Source organism: Onychomys torridus, chromosome 1 (assembly GCF_903995425.1).
Source record: "Onychomys torridus chromosome 1, mOncTor1.1, whole genome shotgun sequence".
Classification (NCBI taxonomy): Eukaryota; Metazoa; Chordata; class Mammalia; order Rodentia; family Cricetidae; genus Onychomys; species Onychomys torridus.
The window spans coordinates 52,757,820-52,781,638 of NC_050443.1; the positions used below are offsets into that span (position 1 = coordinate 52,757,820).

At 42.0% G+C, this 23,819-nt stretch overlaps 1 protein-coding gene across 2 annotated transcripts in view; it reads right to left on the reverse strand.

Moving 5' to 3' along the window:
• Positions 1–19,313, reverse strand: part of Mctp2 (multiple C2 and transmembrane domain containing 2) — a 240,556-nt gene extending 221,243 nt beyond the window's left edge. For both annotated transcript variants that reach the window (XM_036173220.1, XM_036173212.1), the window contains exon 1: positions 19,156–19,313. The gene's annotated coding sequence lies outside the window, so the exon portion shown is untranslated. The remainder of the gene's footprint in view (positions 1–19,155) is intronic.
• Between the last annotated feature and the right edge of the window lie 4,506 nt (positions 19,314–23,819).

Here is a 23,819-nt window from a genome sequence, read left to right on the forward strand (position 1 = left end):
TTGAGCCTATGATAAAAATAAATCACCTGGCCAGGAAGGCTAGCCTGAGAAGTGAAGCAGGGTCGATGGGGATGATTGAAGATGGAGACATTGAGAGAAAGTGGGCATCCACTTCCGACTCTGCAGAGAACCAGTGAGGATGACCAGCTGCATCCAGCTTTGGCTATGGAGCAGGCTGAGCAGCCTTGGAAATGTAAACAGTGGGATGAGGGAAGCTGGGAAGGCAGAGAAACAGGACTGAGTAGGAGCAATCTTGTACAAAAGCTTAGTTTAAAATAGAAGACAGAAACTCCAATCTCAAACTATGGAGATGTAATAAATGGCATCAACTGGTTAAGATAGATTAAGTATTTTTTAATTAGCCATATATAGAGAAATGGTATAAAATCAAATTAACTTTAAGGTATAAATACTTAAGACTGTATTTCATTTTTTTTTAATTTAAGAATTTTTTTTATTCATTTTATATAACAACCACAGATCACCCTTTCATCCCTCCTCCCACTCCCCCAAGCCTTCCCCAACCCCAACCCACCCCACACACTTTCCTCCAAAAAGGTAAGGGCTCCCATGGGGAGTCAACAAAGCCTGGTATGTTCAGTTGAGGCAGGACCAAGCCCCTCACCTCTTCATCAAGGCCAAGCAAGGTGTCCCACCACAGGTAATGGGCTCCAAAAAGCCAGCTTGTGCACCTGGGATAGCTCCTATTCCCACTGTTTCTTGTATTTCTGTACCAAAGGCCATAGAGAAAGAAATACAAAGAAATAAGAAGCACGAATTTTTCATTCAAAATTTCAGTTTATAGAGATTTTGTTTGGGGTTTGTGGTTGTTGTTGCTGTTGTTTTAGATCACAGACCTTAGGCCTCTGACATCTTATAACTTATCTGTTATAGTTCTCATATATTATTTTAATTGCAGGTAATCCTACCTATGTCTGAAGAGAATTTATGTCACGTCTACAATTTTAGGTGCCAGTTAGAGATTTAAAAAGGACTGAGGTTACAGATGGAAGCTTTTTTAAAGCACTTTCATTACTGTAAACAGAAATGAATGGAAATCTTGTCACTCATTTTTCTCTTCTCTCTGGTATGAGGTACAGTGATTAACCATTGGTAGTGGTCTAATTAACACTTGTTAAACAGAATTGAAGGTCAAATGGCTAATGAGATGTGGAATCGTGGCTAGAATCCAGATCTTTTGATTTTCCAGGTAATTTTCTTTCACTGAAACTTCTGAGTCAAGGATTGAATGTATATTAAACTTTTGGAAAAAGTTGCACTCAGCGTGATTAATCATCAGAGAAAGCTGACTGGAAGTCACAGGAACCTCACGCGCACTAAGAAAAGCCCACAACCAAACAGAAAATACCTAGAGTGGGCAAGGACATGACAAACTACAAGCTTTGTGAACTATTTGGGGAATGTATCATGGATAATTGTTTTTAGAAAATTATATAGGCAGTTCCCAAAATATTAAATCTTATATAAAGATTTATATAGAGAAATTCCAGGTCAGCATATATACCCAAAAGAATTGAAGGCAGAGACACAGAAATGAGTGTGCATGTTAATGTTGCTACTATTATTGTGAGTAGGCAACAGATAAAAGAAATCCTCAACAAAAAAAAAAAACCAAAATGCTCATGGCCGTGAAAAAGAATATTACTCAGGAGGAAAAAGTAAATACTGTAACTAGTTATGATTTTACAATATTGGTAAACTTTGAAAGCATTGTGCTAAGTGAAATATCCCAGTCATAAAACTGACTCCATCATTTAGGGATTTTTTTTAGGGGGTGATGTTTTGGTATTTTTTTATATTATTGGTTTTTGGTTGGTTTTTATGTTTTTATTATCTGTGTGTGTCTCTCTGTGTGTGGATGTGCTTACCTTTCCATATGTCTGGAGGTCAGAGGTCAAGGTCAGGACACCTCCTCTATTGCTCTCTATCTTGTGCTTTTGGGCCAGTACCTTTCACTGCATCTGGACCTCACTGCTGTGCTGGCTAGACTGACTAACCAAAAGGGGCCCAGTACCAGTCAGTCTCTATCCCGCCAGCACTGGCGTTACAGACATGTGCTGCAGCACCTGGCTTTTAGGTGCTGGGGATCCAAAGTCAGGTCCCCTTGCTTGTACAGCAGGTACTTTGCCTACTGAATATCTTCCCAGGATCCAGGACCACTATTTCTTAATTGTGTTCCACCATCAGCCTTCTTACATTAGTGTGCAAGTCAATGGAACACTTTTCATTTCAATGTTTGCTTAAACTAAATGACAAGGACACTTTTGCTGTTCCCCATGCTATCAATACGCAGCACAATGGAGACAGTTTTGGTGGGCCAAATTTATTATAAACTTGCTTAGCTCTGCTGTGTATTTGCTAACTCAGTTCAGTTACGCTCAATTTCATTAAAAAGCATTGTGTGTGTGTGTGTGTGTGTGTGTGTGTGTGTGTGAGAGAGAGAGAGAGAGAGAGAGAGAGAGAGAGAGAGAGAGAAAGAGAGAGAGTTCCTCTTGGTTGTCCATCAGAAATCACACACACACACACACACACACACACACACACAGATATAAATATATATATATAAGAACACTTTTCTTTTAATTTTCTGAGTAATTTTACCTTCTAGGGAACACATTATCTCATGAATCTAAGAAAACAACTCTCACTAGGCTAATATAAGGGAAAAATGGGCAACCCAGGTCCTAGTAGTATTGAGGAAAAAAAATTTATCTATATTGTGTTTCCCAAATAATTCCAGTGTTGATTCTTTGGGGACACTGGCTTTACCTTATTTTTTTTTATTTAGATTTAGACTAAATTAAGGAAATTCCACATGAAAGTGCCCAGTTCACAACCTCTGTCCCAAACCCCAATGCATGCACACCATATGAAACTTTAGAGAATTCCATGGTCAGAGGTGAAAACTAGGATGTCTGTCTGGGTTTGCTCAAGATGACAAGTGGGGAAATTGAAAGTAAATAAATGGCAGGCCTAGGAGATGTGGCCCATGAGGATCATTAAGGGGCACAGGTTTGAAGACAGGCTCATGACTAGACACAGGAAAGACTTCTTAGTTCACTTACCAAACCAGCCATTAAAAATTATCCTCAAGCTCTAGGAAGCAACTTGAAAAATCACCAATGACATTTGTAAATGGAAAATCCACAAAGCCACAGCTAAACAATATTTGCAATTCTCTGAGATGGTATGTCTATCACGGCTTAACCACAGACATGGAACACCTACTTGCTAATAATGGCTGACCCCTCTCCAAGACAGAAAAATATTTGATTTTTTTCCACTTTTATTTTTTATACTTTTTAGTATAGGCATTATGTGTATGTGTGATAAGTGTATCTAAAACACCTGTGTGCAGTGATGTTTTGTGTATGTGGGAAGGTGTGCTCTTCACCATCACAATGCCTAGATTTCTGATGGACGACCGGGAGGAACTCAAAGCAGTTGCATCAGCAGCTATGTTCCAGAAGGTTCTAGGGCTCAGTATGAAATGGAACTTCAAAGACATGAACCTGCCTGGTGCTGTCTCAACACTAATATCAAAACAGATTTTACACAAAAATCAAGCATAAAACCATCAATTTAAGAGACACTGGTGACTAAAATATAACATATCAAATGAGTTCTTTTCCCATAGTCAAGACAGAAATATCCATGTATATTAATTGAGATTGTAATATTCTAAAGTATAAGATGCTTATAAAAAGATGGTTAATAACACCACACAGGTATGTGGCAGGAAAGTGAATATAGCCTATTTAATATGTTTCATCATTCATTTTTTATAATGCTGACTTATTCACAATAAAATGTTGCATTTTTTTTTGTCTCCATCCAAACTGTTCTAGAAAACAGCAAGTGCAAATGTCTGCTGGTACAATTCAAAGTCTTGAATAGGATTGAAGTTGAATTTCAATAATTAAGTAAATTTCTGCTTTCTTATAAAGCTATAAATCTATACACTTCAAGAAATCATATTATGCTTTTCTGTACACAGTTAATCAACAACAACAACAAAAAAAAAAATACAGAGAATTCCTCAAAACTCTGCAACAGAATTTGCGACAATGGATGTTTCCTTCACTGACAAGTCTTTTTTTTTTTTTTTTGGTTTTTTGAGACAGGGTTTCTCTGTGTAGCTTTGCGCCTTTCCTGGAACTCACTTGGTAGTCCAGGCTAGTCTCGAACTCACAGAGATCCGCCTGGCTCTGCCTCCAAAGTGCTGGGATTAAAGGCATGCTCCACCACTGCCCGGCTCACTGACAAGTCTTGAAGGACCTTAATTCAGACACTCTCACTTTTACTGAGCTCCACCCACTGCTTATATTGCTTTTCCAAAAACACATGCTACAACTCAAATTCCATTAATAATAGAAATGGCTAGAAAGGCCTCCAGAGTTGGCAAGTTAAAAATGAAAGTAGAGGGAGCTGTCATTTCCAGCAGGTGTCTTGATGTGAGTGGGCTGAACCTTGACAGCGGGAGGCCGACAAGACAGTGCCTACTTTTCCCAGAGCTAAGAGCACCAAGCAGGAGAGTACATGTTTTAGGCAGGAAGGTAAATGAATTCCAAGCCTAGCTGCAGCCCAGGGCTTGCCTATCCAACCATTGTCGGTGGCAAGTAAACACAGGTGAGGTCCCAGGCGGCACAAAGTTCAGTTGACATTGGCTATAGCAGGGAAGAAGGCTCCACTGACCCATGGCAAAGGCCATGCTGGAAGAGACTCCTCATATTCAGAAGGTCCAAATCCTACCCAGTCCTATCCTGTCCTATCCAGTCCACATGAAGAAGAATGCTGCAGAACCAGAACAAAGAGAACATGGGTGCCAACCTTTAAAGTGACAATCTAGCAATTCTATCATTGGTTCCATGCCATTATGTAACATGCCCCAGCCACAAATCAAACACTGGCTCTCTAGGGTCTCAGAGAAAAGGTCATCTCCCTGAGTTTCCTCCCATAGGCCTAACACCAAGCCCCACCTTCTATTATGAAGGAGTACCTCTGCCCAGTAATGTCTTGTGTAATGCCTGCTGACATCTATCATGGACCTGATGATCCAAAATAATCACATAGTCTATTTACTTAATCTCCCAATCTACTTCTAATCCCAATGATATATGAACTTGGGAGGGGATGAGCATATTTTCATGCTTCACATAAATACTTAATGCATCACAGTTATGTTTCAATTAGACAAATAGGCAGATGGACAGATGGACAGAGGGGTAGAAAGGCAGAAGGGTGAGTGTATCCAGACAATTAAATCTACTAGCATCATGACTAAATATTTACCATAAACCCAAGCCTGCCTAGAGACCAGTGTATCCTATCAACCTAACAGGGATCATAACCATTAAGCTTTTTAAAATCATAGGCTGTAGGGAAAATGTATTGCTCCATAACGAGAAACACGAGTAGATTTGTGCACAGATTTAAGAAGATCAGACCAATAACAATCATTAACCTTCTCACAGCCCCATTAGATGCCCAGGAGGAAGTGCAGTAGAGTAGCCATGTAAGTGTGGAGTGTGTTTTACCCACTGCACATCCCATCTGCATTTTGCAAGTCATTTAATAATAAACACTCTACTCCGATTATTGCCATTCATAACAAAATTTCAGTTAATAGGTGGGCCATGAAGTCCTTGACTTCCTTAACAGAGTAAGGCATGCATAACCCATGGCAAAGACTCAGCTGAGAACTAAAGGTTCCTAGAGCTGAACGTGAGCCCAAAATCTGTAAGCATATACCTTCTATTTTCCTTCCAGAAAATGCCTACAAGTGGATTCAAATGAACCATGTATACTCCATGCTCACACACACATGCATATGCATGTACACCCACGTGGACATACACACCAAAGTTCCTAAAATACTAATTACTGAATAGTCCCCATGCTTATATGATATTTCTATTTATATTCTATTTCTAAACTTGTCAGTGATTAATTCAAGTGACATTTGTCAAGACCATGTCACTTTTGTCTCACAACAACCAAGGAGATTATTCAGTAGCAAAGCTTGTGGTCAATTCTCTAGGAAAGTATTTACATGGCTTTCTATTATAGCAACTTTTCTCAAATGATGAGGTGTAGAGTGCTGTTCTCCATATTAAAAGTGTCGATCTTTCAGAAAAGTCACATTGATTTCCCCACCACTCTGATTTCATCAGTGTGGCTGTCAGCTCAATGAAGAAGATACTCTGCTGTAATGGCTTAAACTGATCACTCCCAAATGTGCATTTTTCAATGCACCTCAGAGGATCCACATGGAAAAAGCCTAGAGTGATTAGCAACATCCGAGAAATCTTCCTGCTGAGATATAATGCTGTAAATGAGTTTTAAATATGAAGCAATTATTTAGGGTCTATTGAGGTAAGCCAACAGGGCATGTAATGGTTCATTAATGCGAAAATAAGCTTCCTCACCATGAGGATGGGAAACTATAGTGACTGTAGATACTCCTCACAGTGAGGAAATGATGCCGCAGGCGTAAGGAACAAGCTCTTTAGGGATATTGTCATATAATCCTCATAACCCTGTTAACAGCCTCTATTTCACTGATTGGTGAGCCGAAGCATAGAAAGCTTTATGCAAGTTGGCATATAGTCAGTAAGAACCAGGCTCAGCCACACAGCTTTATATTCTTGATCATGATGCTGCCTTGTCCCCAGGTCTCCATCACCTGATTCCTGGATCCCAGGAGGTGACACTATGTCATATTGTCTTTCCCTAACACACTCAGTATTGCAAATCACCTTACAATCCAAGGAGGCCATGGGGGGTGGACAGTAAACCTGTCCCAGCAACCATGACAAGCCTTGCACAATAGTTTTCTTCCTCCTATGCTGCACATCAGGACACAGTTCCCCTCCTTTCTGATCTAAGCAGTTTACAAGACTTTAAAGTTTTCTCTGTACCCAAGACATTAGCATGGATATTCTCATGAAGAGGAATCCTACTTTTCTGTGGAGACATGTTTTCTCCTCTCTTTCTTCAATCCCTCTACTGGGAATTTCACCTGAGGCCTTATGCCTACCAGGAAAGGGCTGAACCACTGAGCTATCCTCAGCCCATTTTTAACTTTTGATTTTGAGACATGAGATGTCTGGACACTAAGTTGTCCAGACAGATCGTGATATGTCGATCCTCCTGCCTCAGTCTTCCACTTCCATGTACCTGGATTCACATGTCTGAATCATCAGATCCATCTGAGACCAACTTTTTGAGACTAAGAGCTATTTCTCTCTTCACTTTTGCCCCATATAAACATGAGATCATGGACAATCAACCCTTCCATGGCAATTATAAAAGTAGAGGTATGAGTCCAGCAAAGCCACTGACTCAATTTGGTCTTCCAGGAAACTGTCAAATTTGGCTTAGGCGTGCTCTAGTTTTCACTGACTTATACTGTACTCAGCAAGAAGACACGAAATTCAGCACTTTGGATAGGACGCTCATGTCTGCTATCAGCTTTCCGAACTCAGATTTAGTTTAAAATACAAAAAGAGGAAAACATCTTATAAGTGGAGCAGCTGTCTAAAAGGTTCAGATGAGTTCTTAGGAGACAAACAGCTAACACTCCATCTTTAAAACCGGGGGCCTCAAGTTGAGTACATGGACTGAATTCAATTTTTAATTTTTGTCTCCTAACAGGGATCTTAGTTGGGTGCTGCCATTGTTATTGTTTTAAAGCAATAATTTAATATCATGCCTTCTTTCCTGCACAGGTTAGAGAGTGACAAAAAACATAGTATAACAGCCTGAAGCTTTGGGGACACTGGGCATTTGCTCCCCAAGTCCTCAATATGCTGCTGAATCCTGAGTAGCCAGACTCTGTCTTCCATGTGAAAGAACAACTTAAGCAATACCCAAATCATTTACTAGGCACTCTCCCCCAGCCACCATTGCTGATCTTTACAACACCACCATGTAAGGATTTTCACGACTCATCTATAAGAGAAAATACTGAGACAGTGAAGTCCACAGCTAGCATCTGCCATAGTTGATAGTTGAACTCTGATTTACCCTGAGTCCAAAAGCAAGCCTCTTCTCATCAGCATGGCGATGGTAACTTTAAGAGGGTACAGACAGTATGAGCCTCTAAAACTGGGCTCCTGGCATGGAAGTTTCTTAACTTTTGGTCTACCTCATGCCTGCCTCAGAGGGCACCATCTGGAAGACACACTGAACTGAGACAACAATCTAGAGATATTTTTTCAGCTTAAGCAGACATAACTGGACAAGTTTTTCTGACTTCAGAGAATCTGTTAGAATCTGATAGTAAATGTCAGACATTTTAAGGTTTCAAAATGTTAATCAAATCCAAAAGTTTGTCTTTTTCTTTTATTTAACTATCCTCATGTTCCAGTACAAGTGTATTTTATAAATTTTGCAATTATGTACACGCATGCCCATTTGTGTGCAGGTATGCGCATATGAATGCAGGTGGCTGGGGAGACGGGAGAGCTCAGAGCTCCTAGAGCTGGAGTTCCTGGCAGTGTTAGCTTCTTGAAGTGGGTGCTTGAAGCCATTCTGGAAACCAAACACCGGTCCTCTGAAAGAACAGTGTGTGCTCTTAGCCACTGAGAATTCTCTCCAGCCCCTGGAAGGGTTTTCTTCCTTAATGACAACAAAAATGGCCTATTGTCTCCCTACCCATTTAAAACTGAACACATTTATTTAAGAGGCATGCATTAGAAAATGGTTATTGTGCATGAAAGCACGCAACGAACTGTGACTCAGCCCAGACTAGTCCTTCTCCGTAAAGGGACAACTACATACTTTCTAGTGCTCACTTCTGAAAAGGGAACTTAGATATTCATACTTCAGCCAACAGTGGAAAGGTAAGCATGAAGGGGATTCTGCTGTGTACCATTTCAAGCCATGCTTTGCCATTCTTTGAGAAAGCAGCAATGCTACCAAATTCTTCATAAACACTAGGTCAGTTGGTGCTCACCCACAGTCACAGGGGAAGGACTAATTGCCAGAAGACTGGCTTTTGGACCAGGCAGATAGATTCAGGTTGTCAGTCCAAATGAAGGAAAACTTCTAAACTCCTACAAACAGACATACAGAATTACAAGTTGGCAAAAATTATATTTAAAAAAAAGGGGGGGGCTAACAAAAGTATCAAATAGTGTGTGCACATGCATTCGCATATGCCTGTCTGTGAAGGTCAAAAGTCGGTGTTGGGTGTCTTCCTCTATCGTTTATCTCTTGAGAGAGGGTCTCTCACAGAGCCTGAAGTTCATCATTGGACTAGGTTGGTTGACTAGTCAGCTTCCAGGATCTGCCTGTCTCCACCTCCCCAGCACTGGAAGTGTAAACATGGGCCATCATATCTGGCTTTTACAAGGGTTTCAGGGACCCACTTGTCCTCATCTGCTCATACAGTAAATACCTCCCCTTCTGAGTCATCTCCCCAGCCCTCATAACACACCTTAAGTGAGCTGGCTACTTATTGGAACTACTACAAACCACAAGCTGTGTCCTTCTCAAAGGCACACGGAGCTTGAAGTATGGGTTGTGGGGGCTTTAATTTTATCTCACTTCCCACTAAAACCTATTAGCTGGAGCATCCACTGCTGTATCCTAAGAAGTTACAGACTAGGTCTTCTAAAAAGGAAGGTCCTTGAGTCATGGCTCCAAGGCCTTTCTGGGAATAAGAATAGTGCCCACCCTCTAAGACTGGAACATCTGGAACATTAACCACAGCTGAGCAGTGAAGATACTAAAAAGACTCAATTGATAAATGTACCCAAGTGTTGATGGTTGTGTAGATCAGCATCTAATTAAATCAATGGCAAGGATATTTTCAGAGGTTTGAAATGTCAACCTCTGTTCATATTTAAAAGCTTACATCATCTAACAGAAACACATAGAGTGAGTTAATCTTTTATGAACAATCAAGCATGAAATATGGCAGCTGTTTTTCACAAATCCATTTGAACAATCAGGAGTTTACAGTATCAGCTGGGTCAGATTAAGAAGGGACATTGAAAAACATTAAGCTTTGGGTACTCAAAATCTGGCAAGAAAGTAATCTAAAAATGTGTGTATGCGTGTGCTTGTGCAGGCGCACACTCATTTGTGTGTTTTGTGTAACATCAAATAAATGCACACTCTTCTCCACAGCAGAGTCAGCAGGATTCTCAAGGGTTTCATCAATGTGGCATTTTCATCATTTTTTTTCTCTCATGCTTTGAAGTGTGTTAGCTTGGGTATTGAACCTGAGAATGAATGGACCAACCAGCCTCTTCATAATTGAACAAGCAAATGGAATCCTGAAATAGCAGCTGAATGAGTCTTGGTGACCTGGAAGTCTTGTGATTCATCTTGTGACTCTTGCATGTCACTAAGAAGTAAGGCAGACCAGTCCCATTCATGCTCTACAGCAGTTGATCCAACTTTCTTGAGTTCCCACTGGTTTGGTTTGGTCATCTCTGCAGCTTTCCCCATCATGATCTTCATGCACTTGCTCATAGAATCCCTCTTCTTTCTTTGACTTGATGCCTGGAGCTCTGTCTGGTGACTGGCTGTGGATCTTTGCATCTGCTTCCATCAGTCACTGGAGAAAGTTCTGTGATGACAGTTAGGGTATTCACCGACCTGATCACTGGGGCAAGCCAGTTCAGTTCAGGCACCCTCCCCACTATTTCTAGTAGTCTTAGCTGGAGTCATCCTTGGGGGTTCCTGGCAACTTCCCTAGCACTGGGTTTCTCTCCATCCCCATGATGTCTCACTCTATCATGGTATCTCTTTCATTGCTTTCCCACTCCACCCCTGTTCCAACTGGACTAGGCCCTCTGCATAGTGAGACAGTTGTGTAGCTTGATCTGATTGTGGGCCCCCCTGGCGATAGGATCAGAATCCATCCCTGGTACATGAGCAGGCTTTTTGGAGTCCATTACCTATGATGGGACACCTCATGCAGCCTTGAGGCAGGGAGAAGGGCTTGGACTCCCCCCGACTGGATGTGCCTCCCCATGGAAGGCCTTACCTTTTTGTGGAGGGGCGTGGGGAAGGAACAGGAGGAGGGAAGAGGGGGATCTTTGGTTGGTGTGTAAAATGAATGGAAATTTTTCTTAATTAAAAAAAAAAAAGAAGGTAACATTTAAACTTTAAAAAAAACGTAGTAATACAGAGGAGAAAAACTAAAACAGAGAGCATTTGAAATGCAATAATCGAGTAAAACTTAAACAAACAAATATTGGCCTGAACACCAACCTCCTTGTTTATTTGTACCTGTAAGTTGTACGTGTTTGTCTTCAGTCAAATGAGAGTGATTCCTGCTGAGTAGGGATCCTTCAGAGCAAAAAGACTAAGAGAAAGCTGCCCCAGGTAGAGGCCCAGCGACTTGGGAGAGTGAGTACACAGAATGCAAAACACACCAGATGACTCTGTATGCTCTGTCATCTATAAAAAGCACCAAGTGCAAAGTTGAAACCTGCAGACGGAAAGTATGTATTGACAATGGAACACAGAAGCCATGCAATCAGTCAAGTGGTAGCCTGGATTTACAATGAAGCTAGAAACTGACCCGAGGATGGATGTCAGAGAGGAAGTAGATGATAATGCAATCAAACTTGTCAATCTGTTACAAATGACCTGAGCAACACCCGCTTGTTCAAACTTTTTTGTTGTTGTTTTACGCATTAAAAGTTCATGAAGTTTAAAGACAATTCATAATGTGCCTTCCTAACCCTCCCATGCCTTATTAAATATTAACAAAGACAACTTCCTGGGAACCTTTCTTCTCATTCTACCTTGGCTTTGCCAGCTCACCTGAAATTTTAAGGGAAGGAAAAAAATGTCGACAAACCTACCTGTTCAGACAAGTCCCAAATGCTGAAGGTGACTTCTACCAAGGATTTCTATAGCATTCCTAACACTCAGCTTCATGGAAGGACATTAGAATGCAAACATACCAGAAAGAAGATAAGAAGGGAAGGAGAGGTGGTCATGTTGAAGGAAGGGGAGGCAGAGCAAGCTCAACATGGTGCCTGCTTAGGTAAGAGCAAGAGACATTTGAGCACAGAATGACAAGACATGTGTAGACAGAGAGCTACAGACCCATTCTACCAAACAGACTCGGTCACCAACTAATTACATGAGGGGAATAAGCTTCCCTCATGGTGCCTGCTTAGGTAAGAGCAAGAGACATTTGAGCACAGAATGACAAGACATGTGTAGACAGAGAGCTACAGACCCATTCTACCAAACAGACTCGGTCACCAACTAATTACATGAGGGGAATAAGCTTCCCTTACCTCTGGGCTATCACTCACTCATGGGACAAAAAACAGGGGGTGCAAGAGCTGACCCTAGAAGTTGTGTCCCCAAAGAACATCATCTTGGAATCTGAGCTAATTGATTTATTCCAATAGATGCTTATCTTTAACTCAAAGCAAAGCTACTGTAGCAATAATGCTGCTTATTATGATTCAAGAAATATAATGTTCAGGACTGATATACCAAGAGGTTCTGTATCTAAAATCCTAATATGTTTTATAATGTTGGAAAATAGCCTGTCATGCACGAACCCAATTAGTGTTACACAATCATCATCCCGTTGGGGTTGAAAGGTGTGGTGTTCTGTGGTTGCTCTTTAAGGGGATCGTGTTAGCTAGTGTCCTCTCCTTTGTCTCTGGTACTGAGAAGTCTCATTGCAGCATTTCTCACAACATGGTATTTGCCACACACATACACTTTGTATTTTCTTTTGGGGTCACTCTCAGCTCACAGATCTCTCATGGATATTCTTTTTCATTTGCTTACTTTTGTTAACAATGCTGAAACTAAACAACCGAGGTTGCAGTTCCTCAAAAGCATCCATCCAGGGTGCTTCGCAAACTTCCTCCTTGTGTCCCTGCCTAACCACCCCACCTGTTGCTTCCTCCCATGGTCAGCAGCTCTGCTTAGAGGTTGCCCTTCACCACCAGCTCCCATATCACCTGCCCCTTATCTTGAACAGCACTTGAGGGTCACTCAATGAGAAATGTCTAGCTCCCATCCTGTGCCATAAGCTCTAAAGTGATGGAGATCTATTGTTTTAGTATAGTGTGCATGAGACATGATCAAATAAGATCAAATCTTCATTTCTGGAACTTTTTAGCATATTTCAAACAGCTTTCTACTTAACTCTGTGCATCTAAGACTATCTACGCATTCTGCTTTTAAAAAGTTGTCCTGAATTATGTTAGCATCAACAACACAATGCGTTCAATCTGTGTCACATAAAAAAAAACCATAATTTTATGAAATACATGATAGAGAAGAGGAAAATTAAGGTTTTTAATATGAAAATTATGTGAATTTTTTTTATTTAATTTTTTTTTCATTTTACATGCCAACCCCTATACCCTCTCCCTCCCCTTCTCTCCCACTCTCCTCCCACCTCCCCCCATCCCACATCCACCCCATCCTCATAGAGGGTAAGGCCTCCCTTAGGTAGTCAACACAGGCTGACATACCAAGGTGGGGCAGGACAAAGCCCCTCTGCTCTGCATCACGGCTGAGTAAGGAAGGCATTGCACCATAGGAAATGGGCTCTAAAAATGACATGAAATTTTTACACCATCAGATTCTGAAAGCTAGCCTTCAACAATCTCCCTGTTCACACCACCACTGCTGTGGCCAGCTCTGGTTGACTTTTCCTCAAAGAGAGTTTTTTCTAGCTTTGGAATGTGGTAAAGGTCAATGGGAGTAGAGAATACATCCCCAGTTTCTAAGGAAAGGGCAGGAATCAACTTCTTCCAACCTAACTTCAAAGAAAGTGGAATGTGTTAGCAGCTTTCCTAGCCAGAGAGAGGGATAGTCACATATCCTCTGCAACCCCCTTCTAATTTGCCCACTTTCTATCATTTAGTTGTAGAATTGTATTCAATTGGTTCCCTTGGTTGTCATGGCAACTGCATTATTCAACCAGGTGATAACTAGACAGTAATTAAGCTATTACCTAGAGACCCATTGTTTCAAATCTCTGCATTGTACAACTCCTAGATAGCAGACTTCTGTATGGTTCCCAATCCTCTCTGCCTTGGGTCACACAGTCATTTCAAACACAGGGTTCATGGACCTCACAATTCTTTTCCTCCCACACTGATACAAATCCCCTCTTGAGACCAAGATGTTCCTTGTCCTCATCACCCCCATTCACCTAGTCACCCTTGTAAATCTACTTTTCTCTCAAATATATCCACACCTCCAGATCCCCCACTGTCTCAAGCCCAGCAAACAGGCTTAAACCCTGAATGACAATAACATGTCATTAAACAGTGTCAGAACAGGAGACACTGCAGAGCCAGTACTCACCTAATCAGTTACATCAGAAAAGGTTACGTTTGACCCCATCTCCTCCTGAACTCCACAGTCACCTCACAACCAGACAAGCCACAACTGACTGAACACATGCAAAAAGGAATATGAAGATGAAACAGCGGAGGCTATCAAAAGTACACACTGCTGTCCATCATAAACTCAATGTTTGCAGCTGCAGGAAAAGCAAGGACAGTAACCTGAAGTTCAAAATCAAAAGCACCATCATTCTGTAGGTCCTCACATATACTTATATCCATAACTATCTATTCTTACTTATGCAGCTTGATTATTTGAGGCTATTTTGAGATTAAACGTGAATATTTGTTTTCAAGAAGATAGAGAAATAAAAAAAACCTCACAGCTGTGAAAACACAAGGCACAGCTCTTCTGTACATCTTTCAACACACAATGGTTATACGCATCACCTTCAAGTCCTCTATGGTTGGGGGAGAGGGTTTGATTTCAGAAAAGTCTAACATGAAAAACTTGCCCTTTATGCAGGAGGTCCTTGGTTCTACCCTGAGCCCAAATTCAGGTCAGATCTTGGCATATCTAAAGAAAGTCAACCTCCATAATCACTACTACTCCCAGTTAAACTCACTGGAGACATACTATTAGGTCATAATATGGCTCCAGAAAAGGACTTTCCCATGTTATGCAAGTATGTCCATTCACTACTTATTGGGGTTTGAGTGTGGAATATTCCCCATAAATTCATGTATTGAGCACCTGGTCTCCAGCTGGTGGCACTGCTTAATGTTTAGGAGGTGGCACCTACCTTGAAGAAGTGGGTTGCGGCCTGGGATGGTGGGTCTTAAGGGTTATAACTGACTCTAAGTCCACCTAAGCTGTCTGTTGATACTACCTGCAACCACCTGCTTGTAGGTCCCACCATTATGCCTTCCCTGCCATGATAGATTGTATCCTCTCAAACCACGAATCAAAAGAATTTGTCCTCTCTTCAGTTGCAACTGAACTTGAATTCAGACCCTAAGCTATCTCACTGTAGATATGCAAATGTTATAGCATATGAGAAATTATCAAATCCCAAACTCTTCAGGCCCTAAGCATTTAAAATAAGTGACGTATATATAGTAAACACTGGAGCTTGCCTTGTTTATGGTGTATCACATCCTTATATCATGCCCTGCATTGTGTTAAAAATGTTAATGTTCAATCATTAGTGTAACCTCACAATGAGGCAGGGCTTTGATGCAAAGGTGGGAAAACTTAAGAAGAGAGCAAAAAGGCTTTGCCTATCTTATGTATTCACGAAAGTAAGGAAAGTTGTTCAGGTAGGATTCAGGAGCAGACACCCACCTTTCTTATCCTGCCTCAGAGAAATGTTCATGGATGCCAACACACTGTATTGTGTTGGGTAGCAAGGAGGAAATCTGGAAGGCAGGCACGACAAACTCTTTGGATGTACCTTTTAAACCATTCTTTCATTTTATGAGCACTCCGGTTCCCAGGGTTTTCTTTAGGGACAGATTCCCATATTGGGGAGGGGGTTTCATATGACTCATTCCTACTGCAGATGTTTAAAGTTTGAATACACTGATTACTTCCCTGTCACTGTGATAAAATACCCGGGCCTTGGGGTAGGTTCTGAGGTTGTGCATCCAAGGAGCTATCTCAGAGGTGCTCATGCTGCTGATCTGAAAGAATATCGTGAGAATTGACTAAGGTACATGATTACATCACTAAAAGCAGCAAGAAACAACAGACATTCAGGCTCCCTGCAGCCCTCTGCTCGCCTACAAAGCCCTCCTTAGACGCAGTAACTCTACCAATTCCAAAGTTGACCATACAAAGAACCTTCCTGTAGAAGGCACTATCTACACTGCACTGTGGTCAGTGAAGCCCTGTCCTGGAGACAAGGAGACTTGAGCAATAAGGCTCCTAACACACTTTAACATACCAAAAATCCTTCATAAATGGTAACTAAATAGGCAAGATCCCTGGAAGGCCTTAGAGGTCATATCTGGGTTGTTCTTTAGACCTATGTGCTTAGAATCCCTAACAATCTGGGAATTGATGCTACCCCATCAGCTACTTCTTCTCTGTTCAAGGGTATGGAGTCCTTGGACTCCAGACACTAAATTGCCCTTCACTCATTCTGAATACGGGAACTTCAGCCTTAGGCCTCTATGATCCATGCATCTGGTAGAAACTAAGTAGTCTCAGGAGAAGGGAAGCCAGAGTGGAAACAGGAAGCACTGCTCTGTAAACAGTTCTGATAAATTACCCAATAAGATTGCAACCTCCCCCCCAAAAAAGAGAGAAATGCTCAAGTTCTTATCTATTTCATCCTCATTTAAATAAATATTCACTTTTATGCCCAAATTTTGTATTGATTTTCTTCAAGAGAATGCCTAATTCTTTGCCTGTCAGGATACGCAAAGCCTTCAGACATCACAGCTTCAATGTCCAGACATACTTTGGCCCTCTAGATTTTCTGGAAATTTCTCCAATTCATCATCTGTCCAGCTCTATCTTTACTGGACCACCTTAATCAAATCAAGCATGGGTTTATACACATTTCCTACAGACAATTTTAAAGACTCATAAAGAGGAGTTTAGGGTATCGTCAACTTCACTACAAATAGAGAAACTAAACTCATGTGAAGCATGATCCAGGCAGAATATTCCCCCCTGATCTTTCTATACAGGCAAAGCTCTTTCTCATCAGTTAAGTGGCAATACCTAAAAAAAAAAATAATTGAAGTGTGAACAGCTTTGACTTTTGTGTTTAGTTAACAGTGTTTGCAGAAAGGGTTTTAAGAAAGCAAACATTCTCCTGGACAAAAAAAAAAAAATGAGTTCTAGCTTAACTGATTTTAGAGAGCATAATAACTTTAATTAGAAGGTCAGTTTTCTAACTTGTGTGCACTTGGAGATGTGGTTAGGAGAGTTATCATGGATTCTACACAAAAGTCACATGGGGATCCTAAGGATTCCTTGCCAGATCTGCACACTGGGCTGAGTTTCCTGGGATGGGCTGATGGAAAGATGAATGCAGTCTTTTAACATTATGTATCTGTTAATAAGAGATGGATTTACATACATACACAGGTCCTTTCTAGGGAACAGTGAGGGTTTTTATTCACTTTCCAGCTAAGGAAAGAAATTAAGCTAAACTGTTAAAGCATGTAAGTGTATGACATAGAAAGAATACATATGAATTTTTAGTAACTGGGCTCACTTGCATATATTAATCCTTTTAAGGTAGACTAAAAAAGTCACAGGATAATTTTCCCTTTAAAAAATATCAGTCCATCTACTTGTCCCAGGTAGGTCACAGTTTACCAACACAATCACAATAAAGCCCCTGCTCACTTTATCCACTTGAGCCTACTTTAACCTCTGAGGCAGCAGATTTTATGAACACGACTGAATTCTAATTTCTAGCCAGTCTTTCAGATCTACATGATCTGATCTTACAACAGCATGGACTATCAAAACAGCACACAGAGGTACCCACATTCCATTTCTAGGTCAACCTCCTTGTCCAAATTACTGCCTTGCTCTGTGCCTCAGCTTCTCCTCCAGGTGGGGGACTGATATCTACTATGTGTGGATTTCATGCCATAAGATAAAGTGCCTGTGGCCTTTTATATAATTGATTGTCATTGATTCTCAACTTTATTTTAATGATCATTTTCATCATTCTTTTCACTATGGCTAATGACGTACTCCTCCTCAGACTTGTGTTTTTTCCTGTATGGTACTTTTTTTCCCTGTGGTTACAGTACTGAAGTAAATTATAAATGTGGTCCTGGGCTTTTCTAAACACCACCTGTAAGTGTTCTAAGCTGTACCCCTTGTCTTATCATCTACGCTACCAAAACCTAGATCATCCTGGTCTTTAAAAGGCTCGCCTTTAGCAGGTATACAGTATTTGTTTAGTTGAACTGCTGCCGACCCAGTTAAAGCCTGAATGCTAATATTATCATCATCCAGAGACCCCGCACAATAAACAGCAACAGAATTTCATATGCCTGGAGAAAGCAGTGTTCTAATGCCCCAGGATTCATGGAAAAGCTCCTTAACACCTTAAGTGCCCTGGGCTTGTAGTTTCCAGTACACACAGGGTCCAGCATGCAGGTGCAGCTGGAATCCTCAAACTGCAAAAGAGGTCGTCCATTAACAGAGAAGACTCAACTCAGGAAATCGTCAAGGCATCCGAGCTCTATTAACAACTAGACAGTATTAGGGAAGGAGCTCTGTTTAACAACTGGACAGCGTTAGGGGACTAAGTGCAGGAACATTTTCTCGCAAATTCACTACAGTCATCCTTAGCCTTTGCTTTGTTTTGTAGTGTGGCTGAGAGCCTGGAACCTATACTTACTCTAAGGCTTTCTGCAGTTCTGCCACTGAGCAAATGCCAGTGCAAAGACTGAAAAGCGGGTCTCTCCATCTCCAGGAACTCAGAGTGCATCAAAGCCCGTCCAAGCAAAGGACTGACCTCTGCAAAGCCCGAATTCTGGCAGCAATAGGTTGATAACTCCGCTGCACTCTGGAGAGACTGAGTGTGTGGCCTTTAAAATGGTAAGAGCTGTGGGACAGACTGCCCTGTCAAGTTAGCCAATACTTAACGTCTGCCTCTGAACCACAAGACGTTTCTCTGAACTCTGACCCGCCAACCACTGGTTAGGAACGCCACTACATCCCATCCTGGACCCCCAAAGTAAGTAACTCCCCACCTGGGCTTTAAAAGGACAGAACTACAGCCTCAGTATCCGGCTGTCCAGAACCCTGCTACCCGGCCCTTGTGCGTGGCCAGGTGAACCAACCAGCCACCACCCTCACCTGTCTGAGACTGTATGCCCAGTCCAGCAGAGCGGGGCTGGCGCGCGCCCCTCGCCTGCGTGGGATCCACCGTTGCTGTTTCTTGTAGCCGTGATCGCTGCTCAGGACAGCACCAAGCAGCCCTGATGCGGCGGAGACAAGAGTGTCCCAAGGGCCGCGTGACTTCCTCGGCCACCCCTTTGTGAGCCCCGCCTTAAAGGGGAGGAGGAAGTCGGCGTCACCTTGGAGCCGCCTCCCAGCTAGCGCGTGGGCAGCTGCGGGTGGTTCTGCCAGGTGTGACAGGAAGGAGCCTGGGCTGTCCTCTAGGCTGGCTGGGCATGCAGAGGGTGATTACTCTGATCATTCGTTTGGGTTGGCTGACGGGGAAGGAAGGTGTGTCCTAAAAGTCAAAAGGAAGGAAAGAGGCTGAATATGTCTTGCAAACTTGTTACTAAATACTTTTTCTTCACCGATGCTCAGAGAACCTCACGAAGCTCCCATTCCGTCCTTAAAAGACCACCAGGCAGAGAATAAATTCCCTTCGTACCACCCCAACCCTAAGAAGAGGTACCCAAGGCTTTAAACCTATGAAACCTATGCCATACAGGTGCATTAATGTGTGGAAGTCAGTCATTCAGATCTGCTGTTTTCCCTCACCCTCCTTCTCCAAAGATGACATGCCCTGTGGCCTGGGAGCTGTTCCAAGGACTCAGAGACTTCCTAAAGACACTCAGGTGCTCAGTAAATCCTGGCCTTTTTTCTTTCCCGTGTCTTCCCCTCCTCCCTTCAGGCTGTGTTTCTTTTCTTTGTCAACCTTGCTGCTCCTGCACCTCCTCTGTTTCCATTCTGCTCTCTGCAGGCCTGTGGGTGGCTGTGGAGAGCTCTGTCTGGGAAGACCGGGACTGCCTTTCCTGGAAGCAGCAGTTTTGAAATCAGATACAAGAGTTACAGATAGGGTAAATTGGGTGTCAGACAGACAGCATTCTACAGGCTGCTCTGGGGACAGGAGGTTTGTAACTGGAGAGGAGTGTAATTGGTGTGATTGATGGTTAAAGAGCAGGGCCCTGAACTCAGAAAGCCCTTAAATCAAATCCTGGCCCAACAACTAATTGTGACTAGGCAGATCACCCAACCATTAGGAGTCCAAACTTCCCTCTAATAAATCTTAATTTCAATATAGCTATCTCATAGAGTCTGAGAAATTCTAAAGCCAGTGTCCAGCCCCTGTCCTGTGGTAGCCATTCATTAAGAAGGAGCTAAGGACCATCTATCCTAGGTGGGAAGTTAGGAGAGACTAAAAAAAAAGGAGAAAGTATTTAAGAGTAGGAAGAAATGGGGAAAGCCACTACCTGGTCCAGAAAAGCCTACTTACCTCAATAGCTACCACAGAGGAAGTCAACTTTGCCCTGGTCTGGATGCTTTCAGTGGAATACTTGAGATAATTTACTACATGGAATTATCATAAATTCTCTTGATGGATTCAGAAGGAAGGTTTTATGATATGCTTTGTAAGCAATTTGATTTCTATAAAGGCCCCTCCTTTACTTGGGAGGCTGAACACTGTGGGTGAAAATACAGCTGGCAAGTGGAGCTAGGTCTGGAGTGACCTACTAAATAAGGTTTCCACACCTGCCACTATGAAAAGGGGATGAAATGACAATGGTACAAAAGAAAAACTTGGTTGGGTAAATAGAATAGCAAAAACTGTTTGCACTAACCCTAAAAGGCTGCCATTTTCTCAATACCAAGTAACAAAGTGAGTCCACTCCCTTGTTACATGATATGCATCTGGCATTATGACAACAGAATACATTTTGCCACAATCTGCATCCTGATAGATGTGTTTACCTCAATTGCCTTTCAGCTTCTACCATTGTTGTTGCCTAAATGATGAGAAGGAGCAGTAAAGGGAAAGGAGAATGATGTCACAGGCCAAGGGCTTGTCACTGCTGGAGTGGCTAGCAGGGCCAAGGAAGCTTTCTCTTGGCTATCAAAAGGGATTTGAACTCCAAACATTAGCCTTGGCCCTCTCTCTGGATTTGAGCTGGAATTGATAGCTTGAGAGCATTACCAGCTTGGGTAGGAAGACCATGGGGATCCACTGTGGTCCCTCAGGGAGGAAAAGAGTCAAATGTCTAATTTCTTTGATTAGGTTGGTTGTTGGCTCTTTCTAAGAAGGATGTTCTTCTTCCAACATCCCACATTCTGGGTGACTATCAATTATAACTTGTCCCATCTAAATTGTTCTGCATCCTTCAAATATGCACATCTCACTGCTGAGATTCCTCCCCTGCAATTCGGCCTCTAGGCAGGACATGACAGATATGGAACAGTAGTTTGGTTATGTATGCAGAGTCATACATGGGCCCCATTGAACATGCATTTGTGCTGAACATTTAAAAGACCAAGAGCTATTATGAGGCCATTGTCTCATGTGTGAAAGTGAGTGTGTCTAGAAGTGGAAAATCTCCACATCAGCAATCACACTGACCACGGTTCTGTTTCTTGGGAGACTTCAACCACATACCTTATTGCTGCTATGAATTATGAAGGCCAGAGAGAACAGGATGCCTGTTATAAACTTGGGAGGTTTTACATTTTTAAAGTAACATCTCTTTCACCATTGACCAGTGCCTTAAACTAAGGCTCGGTTCACAACCTGTTTAAATTAAGGAACCCAATATAACAACAGCATATTAAAAACTGCTGAGCCCCGTACAGTTTTAAATGGAGCTGTGATTGGTGACGTAGCAAAGCTCAAATACTAAAGACAACTGAATTATTCTCTGAGTGAAGCATTCCTAGGAGGGGGGCAGGTAATATCTTTGGACAGATAAAAGACAAAACAAGCATCCAAAGCACACACACACACACCCCCAGGGAGCTGGACAGCTAGACGGATGCACATTTTGTGGTGGGAGGTGGGGTGAGAGATCACCTTAGACATCTCTGTCTGTAGCTGTTTCACTTTCTATAGCTTTTAATGATTGCAAAATGCTGTGAGTCATTTTCAACCTGCGGTTGGGCTGCGGGAACCACAGAACAGGAACTTCACTGGGGCAGAGGAGAGAGAGACAAAAGTTTCTTATGTGGCCCTGCTTACTCTTTTAATCTGTTTCTATTGTCATTTTCAGGAACAGTTGCTCCTTTTCTAAGCCTCTTTTCTTTTCTTCCTTTTACACTTGATTTCCCCACCCCACCTCCCTATTACCTTGGCTCTCTAGAGGGCACAGGACCCTCAGCACAGTGGATAAGCCCAGTTTTACCATGGGCCTTTTAGTTGTTAGACGCTTCTTGCACCTTGGTACAGGCAGTCATTTTGTGAGTCTGGGGCTGTGTCCTTAAATCAGGAATATTATGACCTGTCTCAAGGTTTGTAAGTATTAAATATTGTTGAGAGGTATTTGATTACACTGTGTAAAGACATGTCACTGTGATTGGTTTAATAAAAAAAGCTAAACAGCCAATAGCTAGGCAGCAGGTATAGGTGGGACTTCCTGACAGAGAGAGGTCTGGGAAGAAGAAAGAAGGAGTCACCAGCTGGATGTAGAGGAAGCCGGACATGCAGGAGGAGAGATAAAAAGCCACAAGCCACATGGCAGCACTTAGACTAATAGAAATGTGTTAATTTAAGTTATAAGAGCTAGTTAGAAACAAGCCTAAGCTAAGGCAGAGCTTTCATAATTAATAAGAAGTTGTTATTCGGGAGCTCCCTGGCAGAGAAAGACTCATTACACATGGCACCCCACACTGGGCACCATATGTAGATGGATGTTCCTTTGGGTCACCAGCTCACAAAAAATGACATGGAGACTTATTATTAATTATGAAAGCTTGGCCTTAGCTTAGGCTTGTTCCTAACTTGTTCTTACAACTTAAATTAACCCATATCTTTTAGTCTACCTTCTCTTAAGTAGGTTGGTTGCCTTTGCTCTGTACTGCTCATCCTGCTTCTTCAGCATCTGGCTGGAGACTCCATCTTCTTCTTCCCAGCATTCTCTCTCTGCCTAGATTTCCTACCTATCTCTCCTGATTAGATATTGGGCATTCAGCTTTTTTATTACAACAATCACAGCAGTACATCTTCACAGTGTACAAATATCCCACAACAGCAACTGACCTTGTTTTCCTTTCTGACTGGACCACTGGAATGCTCAGCATGTCCCACTTCTAGCAATTCCTCAGGAATATTTATTTGTTCATTGTTCGGAGGAGCTATCTTTGGTTGCATTTGCTTTCTGCAGTCCAAGGTGGAACAAGCAGACGTTTTCAGACTGGAGAAGCAGAATGATAAACAACCCTCCACAATCACCAATCTTCCATTAAATAAGCAATGCAGTCACTGACATATTGTCATAGCTCAACTTCTACAACCAAGAACACAAGCAATGGTGTCTACTGTGGCAAGCTAGTAAAATAAAAGATTGCCTGTGATAATGCAGAAAAGAACAAAAACAGTCAAGACATTCCCACCTAAAAACATTCAAGTTCACAAACTTTTAAAGCTGGGCTTATGTTCGTAAGCCATGTGACTAGTCTGTGTCTCCTAATCAAAAATATATTGAACTCTATTATCGATACTATGAATTGAAGAAAAGGAGGACGGGGGGAGAAGAAGGAGGAGGAGGAGGGAGAGGGATAAAAACATGATGGCTTTTGTCTTTCAGGATCCTAGAGCTTGGTTA